The sequence below is a fragment of the Manihot esculenta genome, chromosome 11 (genome assembly GCF_001659605.2).
Source record: "Manihot esculenta cultivar AM560-2 chromosome 11, M.esculenta_v8, whole genome shotgun sequence".
Lineage (NCBI taxonomy): Eukaryota > Viridiplantae > Streptophyta > Magnoliopsida > Malpighiales > Euphorbiaceae > Manihot > Manihot esculenta.
In genome coordinates, this window is record NC_035171.2 from 16,496,396 (window position 1) to 16,519,522 (window position 23,127).

Consider the following 23,127-nt stretch of genomic DNA (forward strand, 5'->3'; position numbering starts at 1 on the left):
TAATATTTTCATATTTATTTCATTATATAATAAATTAATATATATTTTTATTAATTATTTTATAAGTCAACAGTAATATTTATATATAATTTATTAAATATCTAAAATATAATTACTAAAATCAATTATCAATTATGAATTATAATAATTATCCTACTATAAGCTATCAGTAACTGTTGTCAATTATATCCTACAGTTAAATGAAACAGATCTTTAATCTCTTTTAAATATAAATTTAATATTTTAATTTTTTTTGAAATGGAATTTAATATTTCAACTTTAAAATTTTTTTATTATTTTATTTATTATTATTTTCTCCGTCTCAGAATTTATTTTATTTTTATATTTTATTATTTTAAAATTATTTTTTATTTATTTTTTATATTATGGTTATTGGTTAACGTATACATCAATTATTTAATTCTATTTTATTTTTAAAATAATTTTTCATGAATATTTAAAATATTTTTTAATATTTAATAAAATTTAATATTTTTAAAATGATATAATTAAAAGTTAATTAAAAAAATTATTTTTTTAATATATATGTCAAAATAAAATAAATAAAAATTATGAGACAGATAAAATATTTAATTTTTATAATTTAGTAAAATTAATTATTTAATCCATCTATTTTAAAAAAATTACATGAATAGTCTTTAACTTTCATATTATTGTCTATTTACTGATTTCATCAATTTAAGCTATTAGTATATATAAAAAAAAACTAAAATATTATTATTTCTACTTAGTATCTACAATTTTAGAATATAATATATTTAGTTAATATTATTTTAAAATTATAACTATTTAATTACTAATTGACGAAATAGACTGAATAATTAAGCTTTTTGAAAAGGTAGACATTATTTAGCATGTTGTTGAAAATAGAGAAGCTAAATAATTAATTTACTAAACTATGAAGATTAAAAAATAATTTTTCATCACAATAATTATGGACGGATAAAGCTTAAGTAGTGGACTAATTAAAGAGTTTTTTTTTTTTTTTTTCTTTTTTCAATACCATGAATCACAGAAAGAATCCACCATATTTGTTGCAGTTTTTTCTCATGGACAACTAATAAAGAGTTACAGTTTCAATTTTGTTTAAATAATAATTAATATAATTTTTCAAATTGATTTTTTATTTATTTTTTTGGAAATAAATTTTTATTTCAAAAACTAATATGGTCAAGATTTTTTATAAGAAATTACATGTCATTCGATTTAAAACTATTTAAATTAATTATTTTAAACTATATAAAAAATAAATCTAAAAATTATTTAAATCAATTGAATTAACTATTTTAGAATAAATTAACTATTAGAATAAGCTTACTTTAACCAGATTTTTATAAATATTTTTTAGCCTATTGATGGTAATGCACTCTTGGGTATTTTAAAATCTTTTAGTAATTTATTCTATTATGATAATTTTCAAATTAATATTATTTACTAAATTTTTTTAGCATTTATAAATAATTTTAAGAAAAATTTCTCAAATTCTTCACTACCCTATTAAAAGAAAAAAAAATCTCCACTTCTTTACCATCCTATTTATTAAAATCTACAATTGGAACAGTCAAAATTTTTTGTATTTAAAAAATATTTTTTAAAAAAATATTTATTGTAAAAAATATTTTTTAATAAATTAATTTATTTTTTACTATTTAATTTTAATTTAAAAAATAAAATATTTTTTCATTTCATAATTTTTATTATTTTTTTTAATCCTCTCAAAATTATTATCACTTTTTTTATATTATTAACTATTATAATCCTATTTAATTTTATTTTATTTTTAAAACAATCTTTCATTAATCGTTATTTTTCTAAATGAATATTCAAAACATCTGTGGGTTATTTAATAAAATTTAATATTTTTAAAATAAATATAATTAAAAAGTTAATAAAAAATTTATTTTTTAATATATGTAAAAAAAATAAAATTGATAAAAATTATAAGAAGAAGGAAATATACTTACAAATTTATATATATAAGTTTTAATAAAAAATTTAAAGTGTGAAAAGTGACTTAATTTTTTTTTATAAAAATATATTTTTTATTAACTAAATTTTTAATACCTAAATACTAAAAAATTTAGAAAATATTTTCTTATAAAATATTTTTTAATGAAATAAATGGAGTTTAAGAGTATATTTATTTAAATTGTATTTAAAAAATATTTTTCATAACAAAATATTTTCTATAAATAATATTTATCATGGAATCTATTTTCTAACTAAAAAATTTATCTTGTATTATATAAATTTTGATAATTTACGCAAAAAAAAAATATTTTTTAAAATGACTTAAAATTTTTTAATTATTAAAATTTTTAATTACTTTAAATATCAAAAAATATAAAAAAATATTTTCAACCATTAGAGCCTAAATTTTTAATTTTTTATGTGGCTGTTGGGACCAACATTCCATATGTCAGTTCTTGTGAGATTGGAGATGATGAATACTCGGAGAATTATTATTAAAGTCTTAAATTTTAAAAAATTTATTAATGAATTCATTCAGAAAATTAAAAAGTCCCATATTATCTATAAATATAACTGTTTATATATATTAATAGAATTCTTTTAGGTATTGGATAAACATACTAAATTACCTTTTAAATAAAATACTTCACGTTGATTATCATAATGTATTTAGTCATTTTACAAACGGAAATACTAACATAAAAGATTAATTAATTATATTTAAAATAATAAAAAAATTTAATTAGAGTTAAAAATTATAAATACTAACTAATAATTTTTTTAAAAAACTTTGCAATCATATAATTCAGTCTTTAACATAAATTTTTTAAAAGTCTAGACGATTCTACTAAACTTTAAAAATGTGTTGGGAAAAAATAAAATAAAATAAAAATCTGCGTGTTCTTCCTTTAAACAAAACAAAGAGTCGTTCTTCTTTCTTCTCTCTCATAATTAAAAGCAGCCGCAGAAGCCAGAAACTAAATTCAAGAAGGAGAGAAAGAAGCAAAGGGAGAAGCATCCACAGCTATTTAAAAAAAGAAAAATACCTTTTAACTTTACCTCGTGTGAGTCACGAGAGCTACTGAAAACTCACAAGAAAAACAAGAGATTGAAGGAAAAAGGGAAGAGAATTAATGGAGAAGAGCAGCAGAAGCACAGGAAAGGTAAAGAAAAGGGAAGAAAATGGAGAGGTTCTTGACGGTTCAGACATAAAGGAGTTGGTTGAGAACGAATAGCTGTTTAGCAGTTTCGTGAGAGATAAGTTCCTGCAAGAGCTGGATAGAGACAGAGACTGTGAGCTTTCTGTCGAGGAACTACACCCTGCTGTTGCTGATACCGGCGCTGCCCTTGGCTTGCCTTCTCCGCCTGATTCCGATCATTTCTATTCAGAGGTTTGTCTCTTTTCAATTCTTGTCCTTTTCTTTTTTTTAATTTCTGGCCTTTTGATTGGTTGATAAGGACAAGTTATGATTTATCGAATAAAAATCACAAATGTTATTTGTCATTGTTTTGGTTCTTATGTTTGATTAATTCTTGAAGCTTAGCTACATAATGACAAAGAGGATTCAAAATTACTCTATAAATGTAATTCTCAGTTCAATTATTCTTTTTTTTTTCAAGAATTAAATTAATTTAATCCATGAAAAAAAATTTAATCCCTTTATATCCAAATGAATTATCGTGTTTTTCAATTTTAAAAAATAGATTAGTTATTTTTTATTTTTTATTTTTTCATTTAAACATATGTTGTAAAGAGCAAAGCAAGTAGCTTCAAGCCACAATACACAAATCATTTGAATAAAAAGTTATTTTTATAATTGTAAGTAATTTGTTACCAAAATAAATTCAATTTCATAGTAGTTAACTGCATTTCTTCATTTCTTATCTACATCTTTACTATATTATGTAAAATTATATTATTTTTTAAACTTATAATTTATTTAACTTTATATATATAAAATTCATGCAAGAACTTGGGGGAAAAAAAAATCCATGCAAGAATTCTCCTTTTGAAAATTATGCAACGGTGAGGGACTTCACTTTTCTTCACTTTGCCCTTTTCTTCTCTTTTCTCACTTAGACTTTTCCTTTCTTTCACATTCTTACTTGAGAGGAGTATTGTTTAAGAAAACTGTATGGGCGTGAGGCTTTTTTTTTTTTTTTAAATTTTATTTTAAAAATATAATAATAATAAAAAAAATAAAAATCAGAATACTTACCCATGAATTTGTGGTTAGATTTCATCCAATTACAGAGGAGGGTTACATTTATTATTTTTATGTGCATATAATAACATAAACCAATTCTATATATATAAGTATGGATAGTTGTTATTTAGAGAAAATTCATATAAATCTGTAATCTAAGTAAATAAAATTTTATATAAATCTCACTATTTATTTAAATTGTGGATATATATATATATATATATATATATATATATATATATCCTGATTTAATGAGAATATTACACATAATGCCTTATCTAAAGAATGAGCTTGGTTATGAATAATGGTAGGTTGATTCTCAAAGTTATTTATAGTTCAAGAAACATGTTCTTTGCAAAAAAAAAAAAAAAAAAAAAAAAAAAAAAAAGATATTTGTGGGATCCATATGCACTTTCCTTTCAGAAAAAGCGTATCTAGCTACTTGCTTGATTGATAATTTTTATCATAAACAGTGATGTGTTCCATCATTATTTAATTAGAGTAGATTACATTTTATTCTATAGTTTTTGCGGAAATTAATATGTATATTATCGATTTTCTAAAAGTTAATAATTTAGAACAAGTTGCTTTCAAAAAAAAAACAAAAAATTTAGAACAAGTATTTTAACTCCATTAAACATTTAGTTTCTCTATTTACCTTTTTGTTAATTATTTAAGAAATAACCAAAATACCTTAATTTAGGATTAAGGGACTTAAATATTAAATTAATCAAAATATATAGATAGAATTATTGACTTCTTAAATATCAATACATATATGTATTAATTTTTAATATAACATAAGGATTAAAAAAGTAATTCATCTTTGGGATTTGAAATATTTTTTTCATCACCAACATTTCATTATCTTAACAAGAAAATGACTTAAAATTATATGAAAAAATTTAAATACGTGACAGAATCAAAATATAAAGATTTATATTGAGCTTTAAAAATTGAGGAACATATGTAAGGTGATAATAGGATAAAGATGGAAAAATAATTTATGTTAATATTCATATAATTAATTAAGAACATAAATAGAATGATGTTACATTTAAAGTATAGATTCTTGTTTTATATATATATTGATCCCAAATTGATTCTCTAAAATAGCACACCTGTTAGGTACAGAATGACAATTGACAAATGTATGTTGGAGCACTAGAATCATCATTCATGTCTGAAAAAGCAAGTAGATACAGGACCACCTGGCACTAGTTTCTTCATATTTTTCTCTTCCTTTCTAAGGAACCAAACATAGCTAAAGAACTTAGAAGTGGGTGTCTTAAAGTAAGGTTCTGAAGATAGGGATTTGGTCAAACTATTGATATTTAGGATATACAATCGTAACCCAGATTCCAATTCATGTCCTAGCTCCTGCACTGCCAAACCTAAGCTGCCATGTCTAAAATTAGCAGGAATTTATTTTCTTACATGGACATCACAAATTTAGACAGTAGTTGATATTCTGACATGAATCTGTCTTCTTCACATTTCCTGTGAGTTAGATATTTCCTGACATTATTATAGCTTTGAGATATGTAAAAAACTGAGCCGTGCAAGCTCATAGGTCCTTCAAGAATTCACCCCCTGGCAAGCAAGAGAAGGTGAGCAAGACTGAGTTTAAAGAGGTTCCGTCAGATATTTTATTAGCCATGGCTGCAGCTGGATTGAAGCGAGACCCCATAATCATCCTTCGTATGGATGGTGAAGACCTATCAGAGTTCATCAATGGACCAAGCTATGAAGCAGAGATGGTATCCATATTTTCGCAGATAGCTTCACCTGACGCTGATGGATCACTTCATGATTCATTTGTTAAAGCTTTTGAGAAGCTTACAGTTGAAAATGGAATGCCCCCATCTTCAGATTCCTGGGTAATGATTTTGCGTTTAGGAAAAGCTTAAGATTTTGCAAAGGAGACGATTGATTTTTCTTAATGTAGCTTGTTTTGGTCGTGCAGGTAATGAGCAACATTGTGGAACCAGCCCTGGAATCTTGCCCTGGCGAAGATCTTGATAAGCCCATCTCTCAAGAAACATTCTTGGTGGAATTCAAGAAAGTATCAGAACGTGTGGCTCAACATCTCAAAGAACAGCCAGTTATCGTTGCTCACAGTGAAAGTACCTTTGACGGGAGTGGCATCAGGAGATTGTTCACCAATAAGTTTGAATTAGACAAGGTCAATTATTATTATTTTTTTTCTGAGTTTAGCTCATTTGAACTGCTTGCTTCTTAAATTGTGTGCAAATTTTTTGCAGACTTTGAACACAGCTTTAGAAAATGTACCAAAAGATCGAAATGGGAAAATGTCTAAGGAGCATTTACGGGTCGCAATAGATTCTGTGGCTGCAGGAGCTGGTCTACCTCCAATCGGTGCTGTTGATGAGGTACTAAAACAACAACCATTTAATTAATTAAGTAAAGGGAAAGTTACTATTTGGTTTCTACAGTATTAAAAAACTCATCAATTAGTCTTTCAATTTTAAAAAACTCGTGACTTTAAAAATTTTATTAATTAGGTTCTCCGTTAATTTTGACTGTCATGAGTATATATTTTTATAAAACTGACATACCAACCAATAAATTTTCTCATATCACAGAAATTAAATAGTAAAATACTTAATGACTAAAATTAATAGAATGACTAATTAGTAGATTTATTAAATTTTTAGAAATATTTAATATATTTTTTAAAATTAAGAGATCAATTAATAGGTTTTTTGGAGTAAATTTTTATTATGGCTTAATTAGTTGAGATTAATAAAATGTTTCAGATAGACAAGGTTGTAAATGAAGGGCTTAAGATGATGAATGCGGATGATGGGAAGCTGGTTAAAGAAGATGAGTTCAAGAAGATGATGACTGAAATTCTGGGAAGTGTTATGTTGAAGTTAGAGGGCAATCCCATCTCAGTTTCTTCAAATACTGTTGTGCATGAGCCTCTTGCTTCCCCCTCTACACTTCCTTAGCCATCTTCTTGCTTATTATATGTATTATAGATGGGAAAAACTTAGCTGCACCCAGTCCACTATAGATTTATGACACAGACAAGTGAGATTCACTATGAAAAATTACATGAGATTCACTCTTCTGTGTTCTGAATCTATGGTGAATCTGCTCCAAGTAAAAATTTTTCATCATAGATGTTATTAATATGTCAAAATAATGGTAATAATAATAAAAAAGGAATAATTATTTGTTAATTAGGAGATGAGGTGGTAACTAGGCATATGATTTATGTTCTGTGCAATTAACTTGGTTATGCAAATATAGAATCCCAATCATAAGATGAGTCGAGCATTATCAATGATGATTAATCTTTTGCTGCAGTTTCTTTTTTGTCTGGTCAAGTTCAAGCAAGATAACATTCGAAAATATGGTCAAGTCTTTAATAATTTGTCTTGACCTCAACAAGGTCTTCAATTAATTAAACTTTTCTAATTTATTAAGCATAATTTTGAAATCAATAAAATGATAATTTGAATTTCAAATTCACTAAGTAAATTCTTAGTGAAATTCATGAATCATATGCTAGCTTCAGAGAGTTGCATTATTTTGGCAGAAACAGGCATTCACTAGCTAAACGTTCTCGTCGACTTGCGAAGAAGAGTCAAAACCCTGTTTTGGCAACATCAAATGAAGAAGAGCCCTGAACCAATTGTAATTTGTTAAGGAGGTGATGATTTTTTGTGCCCTTACAAAACCCTGTTTTGGCAACATCAAATTAAAACCATAATAAACAATGCAGGCAAGAAAAGGCACCACCCAGAAAAACCAAATGACAATCCCAAAATGACCTTCTTAGCAACATTGTTGGGCTTAAGTAGACCCGACACTGGTTCAGTTTGAATCGTGAACCAGACTGATGAAATTCGAAACCGAATAAATCATATTGAAATTTTAGATTAGAGAGATCAGTTATGGTTTCCAACTGAAACTGATTGGTTTGAACCGAATAGTTTGATTTCAATTCAATTTTTTATTTTTAAAATAAATTATAGAGCAATTTAATTTCGATTCGAATTTTTATTTTTAAATTAATTTATTTATAAGATTGTGCACTTCAAATTAATATATAAGTTAAATTATCAAATTAATTATATTTAGTAATATTTAAAATTTATATCTATTTCTTTACATTTTATTTAAATTTTTTTATTTTTAAATTTTTTAAAATCAAAATTGGATTCACATTTATAATTTGTACTTAATTAAAATTAAAATTGAAACTGTAAAACTAGATCAAACTTCAAAAAACCAAAATCATTATCGAACCCTCATAAATTGAACTGATTTCAGTTCAATCTGTAAATTGAATTGAACCGTCGATTCCGAACCGAGACTAGCCTTTAGCCAGGATTAGGCCTAAGCACCTTTCAGGGTTCAGACCCACGCCTCTATAGCCAGCCTTCCCAGTTACTGTAATGTATACAAAAACTGCTAGTGCATAATTAAGCCCCTGCCACTATAACACACACCATGGTCAAGCCCAAATCCTTGGCACATTTTCTCGTCAAATATGATGGTTATATAGGCACTAGGAAGGTGCATGAAAACTATATTATGAGGGCAATTCCTGCGCTTATTCCTTCCCCATTTCCGCTCACCACGCAACCTTCCAAAGGATACTTTTCTACTGTAGTGTCGTTCATTATGCTTTTGATTATAAGGTAAGCTAATATTGAGTAGGGTCGAGTATTATTTAATTTAAATTGAAAAAATCGATCGAATTGAATTAATTTAAATTTTTTACATATTTCAATTCGATTCAGTTTTTAATTTTAAAAATTTCAATTATTTTGATTCGGTTCAATTTTAATTAAAAAAATTAAAAAAATCAAATCGAATCGATTAGTGATAATAATATATTATTTTTGATAATATAGAAGGATTAGATCATAATTAAAGTTGAAATATTTTAATTAAATTTTAGAATACTAAAAATAAGGTGTACAAAAATAAGAAACCTATTAAAAAGTACAATTGAGTAAATCGAATCGAATCAAATCGATCCGATTCAATTTGATTTATGCTTTTCTATTCGGCTTTCATAAATACAAAAATTTTAATTTTTAATTTATTTAATTCGATTCGATTTGAACCGAACCGATCTAATTCTCCCTAATATTGAGCCTACATATTGTGCCAAGACATAGAAGAGAGCTCGAATAAGAGTTGTGAGACCTCTTAGGGCAAATATAAATGTGAAAACTGGACTCATATTTCTCCAGATAAAGGAAATGTAACCTCAAATAAAAGAAATGCAATAACGAATACAACAATTGGGATTAGAAATTTAGGTTCAGGCCGTGTGATTCTAAGCATGCATGCAATGGTAGTGGTAAGCATGAATAAAAGACAAGTGGTTGCTACCAGCTCTGTTACCACTGCTCTCCACATCTGAAAGAATTAGATAATAGATCAAATATCAAAGGAGGGAAAAAAGCTGCCCTATTTATAGAACTAAGTACATAGGAAGATCTTGTGAGTTAGTTGGTAGAAATATTATATTTCCAAATTTTGTGGAGGTAAGTTTCAAAAATTTAGAGAAATTTAATTTTGTTTATTTAACGAAATAATATCACTGACTTATCATTTACTTATCAGTACGTGGACTTGGGATCTTAAAGATTTGTATTTTTCTAGTTCATCCTTCTGGAGGCAGAATGCAAATGGCAATGTTTTTGAATTTGGCAAAGATTATTAATAAGTAGAAAATGATTATAATATGGGATACATATGAATATTGAAGATAGTCAGCAAACTCTTCTCTGGTTTGATCCATGGGTGCTGGTATTATGGGTTTTGAGTTTTTTTGTCCAACTTTCCATCCCCTTCATGTTAATCGTGTGACTGATCTAGTTAACCATACTATCTTTATAGTGGAAATGGTCTTTGTTATATGGCATCGTTCCAGCAGCTCACGTTCAAGCCAATTTTACTACTTCCATAGCACTTTTATACGCTAGATATTTTAGTCTAGCATTATGAGTATTTGTTCTCATCTGGATACAAACGGCTGAACCGTAGTGCAACACAAATATTATTGGATTTCTTTCGGATGTAGTGCAAGGCTCTTTTTGAAAGTGGTCCTAGATTTTTTGAATACCTCTGAAATTTTATAGTTTAATTACGTGCAAGAAGACTCTCGTAAGAAATATAAGAAAATTGTTTTACCACGTTGTTTATGCAATTTCATGCTTGATTCCATTATTGTTTTGTTATTTTGATCAATGTGGCAAATTGATTCTTGATTACAAGGTGATATATAGTTAGTTTGAATAGTTTTAAGTCCGTAATTGTTTGGATTGTTCAAACACAAGAACACTTTGTGTAAAAATTAAGGAAATTGCATGATCTAGCGATATTTCCATGCGTTTGGGTAGCTAGAATTAGATCTCTCTATTTCTTTATACAATTGACAGTTGTTAGATGCCTAAGACCCAAGGACGTTCCTTGCAATTTGTTGATTAATAATTGGTTAGAGGATGTTCCCTAATTAATTTATGCTTAAGGAGAGACATGGTGGTGAGAAGCGTATTCCATCTCTATAACTAATTTATTGTATCAAACAAAAGAACCTAAGTATTAATTATCAATCCCAACAATTGAAGTGGATCCAATTCCTCAACTAGACCTTTCTCATATTTGATTATCTTTATTTTATTGCTTTCAACATTAGATTAATTGAATCAATCTCAAACCCCCCCCCTTTTACTTTACTTGCAGTTTATTTTATTTTATTTTCAGTTTGTTCTCTTGGCCTTGATAAGAAAGATAGGTGAGTATCAATTCACTGTGGATTCGATTCTTTCACTACTATCTACAGTTGTAAAATTATTGATAACTAGAAAGGTTATTTTTGACTGGCTTCGACAACGCACAGTCACTGGAGGCCTCTTATAGGTGGCTGAATAAACTACCTTCGGGAGCCGAAAGAGGAGGTCCCGCAGCGACACCACCTTCGGCGGCCGAACTTGAAGGTTCAGCGGCTGAACCTGGTCTTTCCCCTCCAAAACTATTTTCTTCATAACTATTTTCTTTCTTTCTTAAAACCTTAAAATTTTCAAAATTCATTTTATAAAAATCTTATTTTACCCTTCATAAGGAGATTCCAGTTTCAAGATTCTGGGTTCCAACGGAGATTTCGTCGGAAGATTGAAATTCTAATGCCAGAGTCTAGTCGGGTATTACAGAATCCTCATGAAATTGATACTCACCTATTTTTCTTATCAAAGACCAAGTAAATAAACTAAAAAAAAATAAAATTGGGAGTTTTGAGATTTTATGACCTAAACTAGATTTAAAAGCAATAAAGTAAGCAAATAATAAAGTAAAGGAAATTCAATAATAAGAAAAACCTAGTTGAAGTATCGGATCCACTTCAATTGTTGGGATTGATTATTGACACTTAGGATCTTTTATTTGACTCAATAAATTAGTTATGGGGTGGAGGACGCTTCTCACCACCATATCCCTCCTTAAGCATAAATTAATTAGGAAACGTTCTCTAATTAATCACTAATCAACAAGTTGCCAAGGAACGTCCTTGGGGTTTTAGAATCATACAACTGTCAATTGTATTAAGAAATAGAGAGACCTAATTCTAGTTATCTAAACGTATGGTGATCTTGCTATATTATGCAATCTCCTTAGTTTTTATATCAAGAGTTACTTGTGTTTGAATAATTCAAGCAATTACGGACTTCAAACTACTCAAACCAACAGTTTATCACTTTGCAATCAAGAATCAATGGACTCTATTGATCTAAACAACAAAGTAACAATAGAATTTAGCATGAAATTGCATAAATATTAATAAATAAAAGATAAACATCATAGGTTCAGATTTCCTAATCCATTAACAAACTGAAGTTTCACCTAATCTTCAACTAGAAAAAGGATTTTCAGCCATGAGACATAAAAATCAAAGAAAGAAAGCAAGAAGAAGTAGGCAGGCCGGCCGGGCGGCTGCTGGTGTGATTTCCGAAGAAGGGAGTCACCTTTGTTGCTGGTTTGCCTCTCTATTTATATCTGAATATGCAGCCCTAAGTTTCCTTGATTTGATGAAATTCTTTTTCAATTTGGAGTTGTATCCCTTGATGGCAATTGAATTCCATTAAGATTTGGCTTCCTTGAAGGGCGGGATAGTGTGCTGAGCTGTCCTTGTGAGTTGCTAAGTTGTCTTTAAGTGTTTGGGATAGAATAGACTTCTTAAAAGTTTGAATTTTCAGTTTTTCGCTTTTCTGCTATCTTCTGTCGAGAAGTCTGTTTGCCCAATTGTTTGGGCAAACAATCAGTGTAATACTCGGCTAGACTCCGGTATCGGAATTCCTACCGTCCGGTGGAATCTTGGATGTCGGAAACCTCTAGAAGGGTAAAATCATGTTTTCACAAAAGGTTTTAATGTATTCTATGATTTTAAGTAAGAAGGAAATTAGGTTTTGAATGAAAAAGACCAAGGAGGCATTTCCAGGTTCGGCCGCCGAACCTCAAGTTCGGCCGCCGAACGTGGGATAGTTTAGGGGGGCAAGTTAGGCTTCCGAAAGTGGCTCAGGTTCGGCCGCCGAACTTGCATGGGTTTTGGAGGCACTTTAGGCTGCCGAAGGTGGTTTGGCCAACCCCTATATAAGGGCTCCATGGCCGAAACAGGTGAGTTTTCTCCCCATTTTCGGCCAACGGTGAATCCATGCTCTCCCATGGTTGTTTTTGATGATTTTCGTTAAATCCCTTAAGTTTTAACAAGTTTTATCTTGGTTTGAAGATATTTGAGCAAGTTTTGGAGTTTGGAGACTCAAAGAGTGAGATCTCTCCCATCTCCGAGTTAGATCGCCTCTCCTCTCGATCTCCAAGAGGTAAGAGTAGATCCTTAGCTCATTTTATATTTTAAACAAGTTTTATAAAGGTTTATGGGGTAGAAATGCATGTTTAGGTTATTTTGAGTTTATGGGTTTTATGTTGAGTTTTTGAACAATGTATGTTGAATATGTATGTTTGATGTGTTGTAGTTGGGGTTTAGGATAGTTTGATGTGTTGTAGTTGGGGTTTAGGATAGTTTGAAGCCCCTAAGAGCTTATGTATGTGTGTATGCATGTTGTAGAAGTGTTGTGTTTGATTTGAATGGTTTGGGAGGCAAATGTGCATGTGTGGAGGCTGAGTTCTGCCTTTGGAAGAACTCAGGTTCGGCAGTCGAAGGGACTTTCGGCTGCCGAACCTGCCTGTGGAGGCCAGCCTTTGGCTGCCGAACCCTACCCCCGAAAGTGGACTTTCGGCTCTAGGAGGGAGTTTCGGCCGCCGAAGGTGCCGCCGAACATGCATGAGTTTCGTCTCTGGAAGGAACCTTCGGCCGCCGAAAGTGCCGCCGAAGGTGCATGACTTTCAGCTCTGGAGGGACTTTCGGCCGCCGAACCTGCCGCCGAAAGTGCCTTGTTCAGCCTTCCTTTGCATGATTTCTATGATTATTTTAAGGTGTTTTAGGGGGTTTTTGGGGAGTATTTTAGAGTCATGTTCATGTATGTTTGGTCCCTCATTTGAGTCCATCTGTGTAGGTTCGGACCCGAGGAACCGAGGACCCCAGCAGTGAGTCAGCTGCTTCAGAGTCTTGTCTGAGCTAGCCAGAGGTGAGTAGAATAACTCTTTATGTTTCAAAGCAAATAAATGAAAGTTTTAGCATGATTCACGCATCATGAATGCCATGTGATATTTTAGGTTGTTTGCATTAGAATTCACGAATATGCTGCATTGCATTATTTGATGTTGATGTGGATGGATGTTGAATGATCCTTTAGTCCTCGTATGATATGATATGATGATGATACGGTATGGAAGACCAGTGAGGCCCATTCTACGCCTCTGGCACAATGTAAGAGAAAGACCAGTGAGGCCCATTCTACACCCCTGGCACAGTTGGAATGTTATGTTATGTAAGAGAAAAACCAGTGAGGCCCATTCTACGCCCCTGGCACAGTTGGACTATGTAGAGGACTACTGGTGACAAGTCCATCCTTGATGTGATTTGTCTGTGATGTGATGCATTCCATTATAGCATATGTTTTAAAATGTTTTATTATTCTGCTCACTGGGCTCTAGTAGCTCACCCCATTTCCCTAATCCCCCAGGTATGCAGGTACGGGATAGGCCAGGAGGTCAAGAAGAGTAAAGTTATGTTTTATGTAATAGTTAGTTGTGGACATGAGAATGATGTAATGTATAATACAGTTATGTAATGTAATGATGAGTATTGAGGTTTAGAATTGTGCTTGACCCTAGTATGTTGTTAATCCCTTTTTGGTTACATGATCTTTTAATGAAATGTTTTATGATGTTATGTAAACCAAACTTAAAATATGTTATGTTACCCCATTGGAGCATTGATGAGGACTCCAGTGAGGGGTTGACGGTTATACCTATGAGTTGTGCTTGCACAGGTTGAATTTGGTAAATGAATGAGAAAAGTTCAAAATTTTTATGTTTGTGTTGATCATGTATGGGATTAAACAGGTATACAGGTTGTATGTTAGGCTTGCTACGGGTCCCGACGGCCTTAAGCCGACCTGGATCCTAGCGCTGGTAGCGGTCTGATTTTCGGGTCGTTACAGATTGGTATCAGAGCCCTAGGTTCATATGGTCGGACCTAGAGTGTCGGGCTCATAGGTGTTATAGAAGGTCAAGCACAATAGGAAAATCATGTCCACTAGGATAGGATGTAGAGTACTGTCTTGAATGGTGATGTGAAATGCCATGATTTTATGCATGTGCATTGATGATATGATATGTATGTGATGTATGTGATGCGGGTTCATGTGTTTCCACATGAACCATATGATGCTAATGTTTTTTTTGTAATGTGTGCTGTTTTTCAGTAAGCAAGATGAGAGGAACTCGTCGATCTGCACGATTGACTGGAGTACCACCTCAAGACGAGGGCACAGATGCCCGTCCTCCTGCATTGCCTAGGGCAATGTCCTGCAGGTCTAGCAGGGAAAGAGCATCAAGGGACCCTAGAAGGTCTTTTGATGTGAGCAGAAGGGGAACAGTGCAAGGTGGAATGTCGGAAGATGTGGGGAATGATATGGATGTGGATCAAAGGAGAGATGGCAGTCTTGGAGTGAGTATGTCTGAAGATGGTATGGGAGAGTCTCAAGGAGGCACTCAGGCCTCGGGATTTGTTCAGCCACCCCAGTACCCACCCTTTTCTCAGAACCCCGGGTATTCGATGGGAGGTACATCGGATTACCCCAGCTTTAACCCTTATCACTCTCACATGCCATACCCACCTTTCTACCCACCACACCCACAGTACCCTATGTACCCACCCCCATCTTTCTACCCAGGTCCAGCAAACCCTACCCCAGGGGATGCTGCACCTCCTCCACCACCAGCAGAACCTACTGTCCCAGAAACCCAAATGCCTAAGCCTAGCTCATCTGGAGGAAGCAAGGTCAAGATGACCGATTACATAAAGCTGGGTGCTCCCCAGTATGAAACAGGTGATGACCCGTTTGATTACCTTGGGAGGGTCAAGATGATTACAGATGAGATAGGAGCTGATGACGGTAGAGCCATTCAGATGGCTGGGTTCACACTGAAATGTAAGAAGGCCCGAGAGTAGTTTAAAAACTATGTGAACCCGAGATTGGATAGCCTATCATGGGAAGAGTTTGCCAATGAGTTTGCAGGATGGGCTTTCCCTGACAGTTCAAGGGAGCTGAAAATGATCGAGTTTGAGCAGTTGAGGCAGACAGAGGAGATGAGTGTGGATGAGTACACAGATAGGTTCTTGGAGTTGTTGCCGTTTGCTGGGCAGAATCTTGACATAGACCAGAAGAAGTCAAGGAGGTATATCATGAGGCTTCATTCCAGGTATTCCTCCTTGATCCAGTCAGCAGAGAGGGAGAGTTTCCATGCCATAGTGGATATGGCTCGGAGGATGAAGGCTAGTGCAATAATCAAAGGAAAAGTTAAGCAGTCAGTGGCACAGCCTTCTGGTTCCAAGACCCCAGGTGGGGGAAGGGTAGACCCATCTTCCTTGAGTTCAGGCAGTAAAAGGTGGAGCAGTACCACCAAGAAGCCAAAGAAGAACAAGTTCTGGAATAAGATCAAGTCAGGTCTGGGATTAGGAAGTGGCTCGAGCTCAGGTGCAGAAAATGCAGTATGTATGAAGTGTGGGAAGCCGCACAAAGGAGTATGTCGGTTTGGGACGACAGCCTGCTTCAGATGTGGGCAGGAGGGACACATGGCACGAGAGTGTCCTAGAGTAGCTTTTGTGGCACAGTCTCAGCAAACAGCTTCTGGTAGTGTGGCTCAGCCAGCAGCTCCAGCCGCGACTCAGGCCAGTGGCAGAGGCAGAGGGAGAGGGGCAGCCTCTTCTTTAGCGGGTTTCAGGTATAACGACCCGGAAACCGGACCGTTACAGACGCTAGGATCCAGGTCGGCTTAAGGCCGCCGGGACCCGTAGCAAGCCTGCTATGCATCCTGTACAGCTGGTATAATCCCATACATGATCAAACATTTCCATAAAACATTAAAACTTTTCCTTTACCAAGCTTGACCTGTGCATGCACTATGTCTGAACACATAGAACCCCTAGGGTCAGCATACCCTAAGTCAAACTCGGTCCAACACATATATCAATACAATACATAACATAAAACTCATGTACCAAGGGATTATCCAACTCGGGCCAAGCACAATACTATAACTCTGTATACATTACATAATAGCATTTTACAATACATAACTTTGAATTACATCATGTCCACTACTATGTATTGCATACTCTTCACCCTAGCTGCTATCCCGTGCTAACTCTGACTGGCCCTGCAAAACTGGGAATTTAAGAGAGGGATGAGCTACTAAAGCCCAGTGAGCAGAACAATAATACAAATCCATTTAAAACATATGCTTTCGTGAAATGCATCACATCTCAAACATATCACATCAAGGATGAACTTGTCACCAATAGCCCTCTACATATCGTCATATGTCCAACTACGCCAGGGGCGGTTAGGCCTCACCTGGGCTTCTCTTACATCTAACATAGTGTCAGGGGCGACCTGGTCTTTCTAGCTCATGTCATATGTAACGACCCGAAAATCGGACCGCTACCGGCGCTAGGATCCAGATCGGCTTAAGGCCGCCGGGACCCGTAGCAAGCCTGACATAAAACCTGTAAACCTGTATAATCCCATACATGATCCACAACATACATAAAAATTAAAATTTTTTCTTTACATGAACATCAACCAAACTCAACCTGTGCAAAAACATTAACATAACATTGATCCCTTTGTGGGATCTCATCAGTGCCCCCAAGGGGTGTCATAACATACGTTGAGTTGGTTTACATAAATGACATAAAATAACCAAGATCATGTATAAAAAGGGATACAACATTCTATGGTCAAGCACACACTAACATCCATAAACCTCGTTACATAACTATACTGTACTTTTACATTACAATTTGATCATGTTCATTGCTAGCTATTACATAAGCATGACTTCTTTACTCTATCCGGACTTCCGCACTATACTGTACCTGCAAGCCTGGGGGTAAAGGGAGAGGGGTGAGCTAAAAGCCCAGTGAGCTGAACTATAAAACATATTAACACTATGCTTTAATGAAATGCATCATAACACAAACAATTCACATAAGGGTTGGGTGAACTTGTCACCAATTAGTCCAAGCTAACATGGTGCCAGGCCGTAGCATGGGGTCCTGGTCTTCCTGTCATACATACATTACTTACCATTATTCCAGGGCCTCCTCTGGGCTCCTGGTCTTCGAGTCCACAATCGTGCCAGGCCGTAGAATGGGGTCCTGGTCTTTCATTTCCGTGCCAGGCCGTAGAATGGGGTCCTGGTCTTCCTGTCATGGACTAATTGGGTCATCCAACATTCACCCACATCAACAACAATCGATGCAATGCGGCATATTCGTGAATACTAATGCAATCATCCTATTGCATAATCATGATGCATGAAACATGATAAAACATTTAATTTAAAAGATTGAGTTTAGTTCCACTCACCTCTGGCTGACTCTGACAACACCGAAGCAGCTGAACTCACTGCTGGGGTCCTCGGTTCCTCGGGTCCGAACCTACACAGGTGGACTCAAATGAGGGACCAAACATGCTAGAACATAACTCTAAACTACTCCCCAAAAACCCCCTAAAACATCATGAAAACATCACATAAAAACATGCAAGAAATGGCTGAACAGGGCACTTTCGGCGGCAGGTTCGGTGGCCGAAAGTCCCTCCAGAGCCGAAAGTCAGGCAGGTTCGGCGGCACCTTCGGCGGCCGAACCTCCCAGACAGATCCGAAAGTCTTCTTTCGGGGGCAAGCTTCGGCAGCCGAATGCTGCCTCCACAAGGGGGTTCGGCGGCCGAAACTCCCTTCGGCGGCCGAACCTGGTTTCTGCCAGAAGGGCAGAAACTTGGTTCATATGAACCCTTTGCCTCCCAAAGCCTCAAATCATGCATAAATCTCAACCAAAACATGCATACAAGTTCCTAGGGGTCTCAAACAGTCATATACCCCAACTACAACATTTCAAACACACACAATCAACACACATTGTTCAAAACATCAATAATAACCCATAACTCAACATATAACCTAACATGCATTTCTACCCATAGATCTTGCATAAAACTTATTTAAAACACATAAGGAGCTTAAGATCGGCTCTTACCTCTTGAAGATCGAGAGGGAGACGACCTAAACTTGGAGATCCACGAAAATGAGCTCCTGAGTTCCCAAAGCTCCAAAACTTGGTTTAAATGCTCAAAACGTGCAATGTGAGTTTAAAACTCAAGAAAAATGGAAGAGATTTGGAGGAAGAACACAAGAGTTGCAAAGGGAAGGTCGGAAGCTTGCTGTGGCCGAAAATGGGAGAAAACTCGCCCATTTCGGTTAAGTGCCCCTTTTATAGGTGGCTGGCCAGGCCACGTTCGGGGGCCGAATGCGCTTCTGCATCCATGCAATGTTCGGCGGCCGAACCTGGACTTCCCTAACTCATGCTTTCGGGGGCCTAACGTGCCTCCAAAACGCATGCATGTTCGGCGGCCGAACCTAGGTTTTCCTCCAAGGACTTTTCATGCAAAAACTCATTTAATTTCATACTTAAAATCATAAAACACATTAAAACATTTTTATAAAACATGATTCTACCCTTCTAGAGGTCTCCGGCATCCGAGATTCCACCGGACGGTAGGAATTCCGATACCGGAGTCTAGCCGGGTATTACATTCTCCCCCCCTTAAGAACATTCGTCCCCGAATGTTCCTCAACTAGTACATACATAGCAAACAACATAGCATACATACAAGAAATACCTAGAGACTAACCTTAAAAGAGATGAGGATATTGCCGGAGCATAGACTCCCGTGTCTCCCAAGTACATTCTTCCAGATTGTGGTGGTTCCACAGGACTTTCACCATCGGGATTTCCTTGTTTCTCAGCTTCCTGATCTGGGTGTCTAGGATCCGTACTGGCTGCTCAACATAGGTGAGATCCTCTTGGATCTCCACATCAGGCTCACTAAGAACCTTGCCCGGATCTGACACGAATTTTCTCAACATAGAAACATGGAAAACCGGATGGATTCTCTCCATTGAAGCAGGTAAGTCTAGCTTGTACGATACACTCCCAATCTTTTGCAAGACTTCAAAGGGTCCGATGTACCGCGGAGCCAGCTTACCTTTCTTCTCGAACCGAACCACTCCTTTCATTGGAGACACCTTAAGCAATACCAGATCCCCCTCCTGAAACTCTACTAGTCTTCTGCGGATGTCTGCATAACTCTTCTGTCTGCTTGCAGCTGTCTTAATTCTCTCTCTGATTATGGGTACCACCCTGCTGGTGATCTCTACTAGCTCAGGCCCTGCCAAGGCCCTTTCTCCAACTTCCTCCCAGCAAACAGGTGACCTGCACTTCCTCCCGTACAAAGCTTCATATGGAGCCATCCCGATGCTAGCATGATGGCTGTTATTGTAGGCAAACTCCACCAAAGGTAGATGCTGCCTCCAAGAACCGCCAAAGTCCAGCACACACATTCTAAGCATATCCTCAATAGTCTGGATGGTCCTCTCCGACTGTCCGTCCGTCTGGGGGTGGAAGGCAGTGCTGAAATCCAACCTAGTACCCATGGCATTCTGCAGACTCCGCCAAAACCTGGAGGTGAACTGGGGCCCTCTATCTGACACTATAGAAACAGGAACCCCATGCAGTCTGACTATCTCATCAACATACACCTGCGCCAACTTGTCCACGGAATAGCCACTCCTGATAGGGATGAAGTGAGCAGATTTGGTGAGTCTATCCACAATCACCCATATGGAGTCCAATCTGTTGGACGCTGCCGGTAACCCCACTACGAAGTCCATAGCTATATTCTCCCATTTCCACTCTGGAATAGGTAGCGGGTTAAGCATTCCAGCCGGCTTCTGATGTTCCAGCTTCACCCTCTGACATACTTCGCAGGCTGACACAAACTGTGCCACTTCTTTCTTCATAGCTGGCCACCAGTAAACTTTCTTCATATCTTGATACATCTTGGTGGCTCCGGGGTGAATGCTGTATCTTGCATTATGAGCCTCTCTCATAATGTCTCCTTTTAGCCCAATGTCATTTGGTACACACAATCGACTCCCATAGCGGATGATCCCCTTACTGTCGAATCGGAACTCACTGTCCTTGCCTGACTGAACAGTCCTGGCAATCTTCACTAACTCTGGGTCTTCATGCTGTTTCTGAGCCACCTGCTCCAGAAACACGGGTGTCACTTTCATCTGAGCGACCAAGGCACCTGTACCAGACAACTCCAACTGTAGACCTTCCTCAATGAGCTTGTAAAACTCCTTCACCACTGGTCTCCTCTCTGCCGTGATGTGGGATAGACTGCCTAGTGACTTCCGGCTTAGAGCGTCTGCCACGACATTCGCCTTACCCGGATGATACTGAATCTTGCAATCATAGTCACTCAGCAGCTCTACCCATCTCCTCTGCCTTAAGTTCAAATCTCTTTGACTCAAGATGTACTGCAAGCTTTTATGATCTGTGAAGATCTCACATTTTACCCCATAGAGGTAGTGCCTCCACATCTTGAGTGCAAAAATCACTGCTGCCATCTCTAGGTCATGTGTGGGGTAATTCAACTCATGCTTCTTTAGCTGTCTAGAAGCATAAGCAATCACCCTCTCATTCTGCATAAGCACACAACCCAGTCCCACACGGGACGCATCACAAAAGACTGTAAAGTCCTCATCACTAGATGGCAGAGCTAAAACTGGTGCTGAAGTCAACCTCTTCTTAAGCTCTTCAAAACTCTCCTCACACTGGTCGGTCCATAGAAACTTCTGATTCTTCCTGGTTAGCCTGGTCAGAGGAGCTGCAATTTTCGAGAAGTCCTGAACGAACCTCCTGTAGTAACCTGCCAAACCCAAGAAACTCCTGATCTCTGTTACTGAAGTGGGTCTAGGCCAGTTAGCCACAGTTTCTGTCTTCTTGGGGTCCACCTCAATCCCATTCTCTGACACTACATGCCCCAAGAACGAAATGCTCCTTAGCCAGAACTCACACTTGGAGAACTTGGCATACAGGCCATGTTCCCTCAAGGTCTGTAGAACCAACCTCAGATGATGGGCATGCTCCTCTGCATTCCTGGAATACACCAAGATATCATCTATGAAGACAATAACGAAGTGATCCAGGTACTGACTAAACACTCGGTTCATGAGGTCCATGAATGCTGCAGGGGCGTTGGTTAACCCGAACGGCATCACAAGGAACTCAAAATGCCCATATCTGGTCCTGAAAGCTGTCTTTGGCACATCTTCTTCTCTGATCCTCAACTGATGATACCCGGACCTCAGATCTATTTTGGAGAAACAACCCGCTCCTGCTAGCTGGTCGAATAGATCGTCGATCCTTGGCAATGGGTACTTGTTCTTGGTAGTGACTTTGTTCAACTGCCTGTAGTCGATACAAAGTCTAAGGGATCCATCCTTCTTTCTCACAAACAAAACGGGAGCACCCCAGGGTGAGGTACTCGGTCGGATGAAGCCCTTGTCTACCAGCTCCTGCAACTGCTCCTTCAACTCTTTCAATTCTGCTGGCGCCATCCTGTAGGGAGGGATAGAGATCGGTCGGGTTCCAGGCATCAGTTCTATCTCGAACTCTATTTCCCTAGCAGGTGGTAAACCTGGCAGTTCGTCTGGGAACACATCTAAGAACTCTCTCACCACTGGCACCGAGGCGGGCTCTCTAACCTGACTACTAAGCTCTCTTACATGAGCCAAATACCCCTGACATCCCTTCCTAAGCAACCTACGAGCCTGAAGAGCTGATATCAGACCTCTAGGTGTACCCCTCCTGTCTCCTCTGAAGACAACCTCAGACCCATCCTGACCTCTGAACCTGACTACCTTGTCCCTGCAGTCCAAGGTAGCACCGTGGGTAGATAACCAGTCCATCCCTAGAATGACGTCAAAATCTGTCAAATCTAGAACCACTAGGTCGGCGGACAAGCATCTTCCCTCAACAAACACAGGGCTACACTGGCAGACTGACTCTGCCACTGATGGATCACACTTGGGTCCACTAACCCAGAGAGGACACTCTAACCCAGAAGTCATCAGACCTAACCTCCCCACGGCTCTCGGAGCAATAAAAGAATGAGATGCACCAGGGTCCATCAAGGCATACACATCTGAACAACCAATAGTTAAGTTACCTGCCACCACGGTGTTAGATGCATCTGCCTCCTGCTGTGTCATTGTGAAGATCCGTGCCGGAGCTGATGGACCTTCACCTCTGAAACCCGCTGAAGAAGAGGCTGCCCCTCTCCCTCTGCCTCTGCCACTGGCCTGAGTCATGGCTGGAGCTGCTGGCTGCGCCACACTGCCTGAAGCT

The 23,127-nt window shown here is 36.4% G+C and overlaps 1 pseudogene; it reads left to right on the forward strand.

Moving 5' to 3' along the window:
* The first annotated feature begins 2,860 nt into the window (after positions 1-2,860).
* Positions 2,861-7,411, forward strand: LOC110625921 (annotated as a pseudogene).
* The last annotated feature ends 15,716 nt before the right edge of the window (positions 7,412-23,127 follow it).